This window comes from Mastomys coucha, unplaced genomic scaffold (assembly GCF_008632895.1).
Source record: "Mastomys coucha isolate ucsf_1 unplaced genomic scaffold, UCSF_Mcou_1 pScaffold22, whole genome shotgun sequence".
Classification (NCBI taxonomy): Eukaryota; Metazoa; Chordata; class Mammalia; order Rodentia; family Muridae; genus Mastomys; species Mastomys coucha.
The window spans coordinates 245,781,287-245,786,791 of NW_022196905.1; the positions used below are offsets into that span (position 1 = coordinate 245,781,287).

At 44.2% G+C, this 5,505-nt stretch overlaps 1 pseudogene; it reads right to left on the reverse strand.

Moving 5' to 3' along the window:
* Positions 1 to 1,244: 1,244 nt before the first annotated feature.
* LOC116068033 lies at positions 1,245 to 1,827 on the reverse strand (annotated as a pseudogene).
* Between the last annotated feature and the right edge of the window lie 3,678 nt (positions 1,828 to 5,505).

Genomic DNA, 5,505 nt, shown 5'->3' on the forward strand with positions numbered 1-5,505 from the left:
ATGGCTCTTTGGCTTTGTGGTTCGGTGTTTCTAATTTTGGAGAAATTTGGCTTTTTTGGCTTTAGTCATTCCAATATTTCTTTCTGAACTAAAGTCACATGTCAGACACTTGGAATTGCTCTACAGTTCTGGCTCTTTTTAAAATTCACATTTTCCTTAGTTTTGCTTCATGATCTAGTTTGGAACTCTGTAAATCTATCACTAGATCCGGCATAATGGTCTTGGTCTCTAGGACTGTCTTTTATAAAACTCTAGTGTTTCTGTTCAATGGTCTATAATTTTTTAATGCTTGTCTGTTTATTTGTGTGTGTGTATGTGTCACATGGTATGTTGTGGTCAGAGGACAACTTTCGATAGTATGTTCTTAGACTACAGGCTTGGTGGCAGGTACCTTCATGTGCTGAGCCATCTCTTCAGCCCTGTGATCTTCCGTTTTAATAGTTCCTGTCTCGCTGCTTATATTTCTTCTCCATTTGTTCATGTTGGGTTCATCTTTTCCGTTAGATGTCTGACCATACTGGTCATGATGGTGGCTCCAGTACCTGTATCATCTCTCTGTACCCGTGACCACTTGACAAGGGACTAGAGTCTCTGCTTTATTAAATGCTGGACATCTAAGAGACTGGGGTCAGTAGTATGTTTTCCTTGTTAATGGCCACATTGCTTTTTCTCCATTAGTGTGAAGGTTGAGTGAGAAGAGTCAGGTGCTGAGCTTGCAGACTTTTAAGTTCTATTAGTAGTGGCTAATGTTTGCCAGTACTTGTGCTGGGTGCTGTGCTCCAGTGTGTCTGCCATGCCTGCTCTGTCCCGTCGACTTCACATCCTTCCTGCTTGTCCATTGGTGTTGGGCTTGTGAAGGGGTAGAAGGCTTTTGTTTCTGAGAGTTGAGTCTCAGACTCAAGAAGGCCTTGGAAGAAGGTTTTCTCAGCACACCTCCCTCTCCTCCCTTGTCAGCCAGACTCTTGTATCTTGCCTTGTGTCTGTGTTTGCTCTTAGGTGGGAGAGCATTTCTTGCCTCTCCTTGTGTGATTGATACCTTCTAAGAGTTCTGGACCCTGAACAGTTTCCTTTCTAACTCCAGAGGCAGAGAGGTGCCCGCTTCTGTCGCTTCCTTAGGAGCAGCAAGTCTTTTCACCTGGGCTGGAGGGACAGCAGTGTGTTGTGCCTCCTTTAACAGTGCAGGCCTACTACCTGTATGGGAGTATCTATTCCCACCGTGGCCGACAGGGCAGAAGAGTGCTTTCTTTTTTTTTTTTTTTTGACAGTCTGAAGTTTTTATTCAGTGGTTCTCTGTGTCTAGAAGAAGGTGTTGGGCCTCTTGGTGGTGAAGCGTGGCTTGTGCTGGCGCAGCAACACACGGTGGGGCAATGGGAACTTGATCTTGGAGTCGTGGAACTGCTTGATAACTGGCCGGCGGCACTTGCCAGCTGCAATCTCTTCCACCTTCATGATCTGGATGGAGTGCGCACGGGCACGGTGTCTGGCACCCATGTCTCGGTAGCATTGTGTGACTGCACCAGTGGTGGTCAGGTCCCGGTACTCCCGGTACATGTTGTGTGTGCCACTGCGGGAGTCGCAGCGCAGCCAGATGCCAAAGTTCTTCACTCGCAGGGGTGACTTCTCAAACACCTGTCCGCAGTACACAATCTCCCCAGATGACTTCTTCATCTTCTTCAGCTGCGACACAAAGTACCAGAAGCGGGACTTGGCCACCACATGGTTGGGTGCAAAGATTCGCATACGGTATAGTGGTGGTGTGTGGCATTTTGGGGTTGGCAAGCAGCACCCCACCACCTTGTACTCCCAAAGCATGCCCAACGCCTTCATGGCCCTGCGTGCTCGTCCACCGCCAGTCACAAAAGGAGAAGAGGGCTTTCTGAGATCTCATCTTGTCCTTGTCTTTCTACCAAGAATGAACATTGGTGGTGAGGAGAAACTTTGTTTCTAGAGTTCCACTTGTTCCACATGGACATCTGCTGAAAAAGTCATCTCAGTGGCACCCAGCACTTGGGAGGTGAAAGATCATGAATCTGAGGCCCATCTAGACGACAGGGAGACTCTGTGACATGATGGCCCCGATCAGCTCTTTCTCCCTTGCTTTGGAAGAAGGCATATATTGTGTATGTTCCTAGCTCTCTCTAGAAATCACATCTCTCTTTGGATTTCAGGATTCTTGGTTGCATTATGACCTCAGCTCTCTGATGGTTTCAGGAAATAGGATTTTGTAGATACCTGATTCTTCTCTTGTGTCCCCTTGATGGCATTCAACACATAGGTGAGCTGCAATTTGGAGCTTTTCGTTAACGTGTGACCATCCATAGTGGCACAAAACTGAAATGAGATCTCAGGAACGGAGTGGAGAGACACAAACACTTCTGTCTGCTGCTCTCTGGAAGGCGGTCAACATAGTTAGAAGACTCACAGTGCTGACTGTGAACCCTCTGGAAGCGTGTCTGCATCCAGTGCCCCCGATGTCTTCAAACTCTGTGCCTTTCCTGTCCTCTCTTCTCTGAATCATCAGATGGGAGGGTCTAGGCTCAGAGTCACACTGCAAACTGCACTGCAAACCAGGCAAAGGCTTTGGCAGCTGCAGAAGTATGCAGAGCCTGTGGGGTTCTAGCAGGAACCACAGCAGCCACCTGCTGGGGAGAGAGAAAGTAGTGACTGAATGGAAAGAGTGAGCAAGAGAAAGAGCCATTCCAAACCAGGCCTCCTCTTTATCCAGGTTCCGTTGTTGTGTCTTTTTAAAAGCCCACCCGCTCTGCCTCAATTCTAAGCACTTTAAAAATAGTATAATCCATGGGAAAAAAAACCCCAACACATTAAAATGCATTATCATGTAAGAACATAATGAAGAAAATGTGTTGGAAGATGGAAAATTTTCTGAAGCTGTAGAGATAAGTTGATTTCCCACACTGCTTGCGGGTTATCTCTTCTGAAGGCATTTGCTATGCTTTTAATGTTCTTAGGCAGGTGTCCTATTGTGCTGCCGAGCAGGGTTCTTGTTATAAGAGAATTCATATGTGTGTGTGTGTGCATGTAATAAATTTGAGGTAATAAAATCGAGGTAAAATTCTTAAAGTCTAAGACACATACTTCCCCACATTTTAATCACAGCAATTAGAATTTATTATGCATTTAATCATATATCTTGACTTAACTTTCATTTTTCAAGATTTATTTATTTTGTGTGGGCATGCGTATGCACACATGTGTATGTATGCCACATGTGAATGTAGTATCTGAAGAGGCAACAAGGGGGGAGTCAGAACCCGTGGAGCTGGAGTTATAGGTGATGTGAGCTGCAGTGTGTGTGTGTGTGTGCTGGACAATGATCTCAGGTCTCTCTGAAGAGCAACGAGCATGTTTAACTACTGAGCCATCCCTCTGGCCCTGGTTGGGATTTCACCCCCTTGGAAAGTAACTTAATGTGCACCTTAGACTTTTACGAAATTCACTGGAATTCTTTACACACACACACACACACACACACACACACACACACACACACACACGAATGCTGCTCAATAACACAATAGGACACCTGCTTAGGAACATCAAAAGCACAATAAATGTCTTCAAAAGAGATAACTTGCATACAGATGATTTTTTAGATTAAGAACCCAATGACATGTATATTTATATATAATAACATTTGTTATTTTCATTTTATTTATTTTATATTTTGAGATGGAACTTTCCTGACAGGGAATGATACATGTTGGTGCCAGAGATATTTGGAAACCCTTTGCTTGGATTTTTAAGACTAAAGTAAATTATCTTAGCATCAACTATGACAGAAGGGACGCCTCTCTTCCTATGTGTGTCTTACATCTTCATTTTCCTCTCTTCTTTTCATTGGAATTACACTTGTCACACGCCAACTGCTCTGTAGTCATTCTCCCTATTGTTTTTACAGCCACTGGCTGCCTATACTTTGTATTCTTACAGGGATAATCCAGTGTCGCAAACATACGGATTCTTGAGCGAGCATTTGATGCTTCATACCTCACTGACAAGTGCGTCTAGAGAGTAATGGTTTAGGATCATCACCATTCATCCTATAGCAGAGAAAACCCTCGGCCATTTACGACTTAAGATTTTGTTAATTTACCGGGCGGTGGTGGCACACGCCTTTAATCCCAGCACTTGGGAAGCAGAGGCAGGCAGTTTTCTTAGTTTGATGCTAGCCTGGTCTACAGTGATCCAGGGCTACACAGAAAAACCCTGTCTCAAAAAAAAGAAAAAAGAAAAAAAAAGATTTTGTTAATTCTTTGTGCTTGTGGTATATGTGCACCTGTGTATGTATGTGTGTGTGTGTCTGTGTGTCTGTGTGTGTCTGTATGTGTGTGGAGACTCTCTGACTCAGAGCTCCAAAATCTCTCCACCCAGCTCTCTAAGCTGCCACTGGTGGGTCGCTACCACATCAACCCTGTGCTTCAAATCCCCCATGGCCTTTGTGGTGCACCTCAGGTAAACCCATGCTTTGCCACCCTACCTTTCTCTCTTGAACCTGGATGAGCCTCCGCTGTGTAAAGGAAAACACAACACAAACTTAGTTCAGAAACAATGGTACCTCAATTGTTGGGTGCAGCAACTAAATTCCTAACCTCGTAAGCCATATTAAATCTAAATCTTCCGGTGGTGAATCCCGATGGATCTGCCATTGAAACCGGGAGACACTCGTAGCTACTACCTACATCTTGTCCCTCTCCTGCTTCCTCTCTTCCTCTATCCACCTCGGAAGTCCCTCCAACTTGCCCAGTGATTGGCTTCTTTATTCATTAGGGGATTGGTTCACAAGAACAGCACCAGGCCCATCCACAGCAGGCATTTGACTAGATCGGTTGGCCAGTGAGTTACATGGACCCTCCTGTTTCTGTCCTCACCAATGCTGTCATTAGAGATTCATGTCACTGTGCCTGTGCACTGTGCACAGGTCCCTAGCACTTTTACATGAGCGCTAGGGATCAGAACACAAATCCTTATGCTTACAGAGCAGATGCCTCATGCACTGAGATGTCTCTCTAGCCTGGCTTTTGTTTATTGTTACAGTGGGATAAATTATAAATTGCCTTTGTCCCACGGGAATCCAACATTTTGGTTTCTGTGTTTGTCTAGCAAAGGATGAACAAATTGTACTTTCTTTTTCTGATATCGAAGACTGATAAAACAATAATAAATTTTAAAACATTTTTAATAGGCTCTAATGGTTTCTTTTGATTAAAAGCATAGAATCTTAGTTATATAAAATACCTCCATGACTGTGACATGAAAGGCACACCTGGGTGATTAATGGGTTTGTTAGTTGTGTTTGATGTGGGATTATGAATGTATACAGGTCAGATAGTTGGGCAAAGCAAATATTCTTTCCCATTGTCAACACAGAGCTTGGCTGTTCTTCAGAGAGCTCTCCCTTGCATATAAAGGTAGGGTTTCTGAAAAGACGGCTGCTTTTATCCATATCTTTACTTAGGGTGTTCGATTTGATTTGGTAAGATTTAT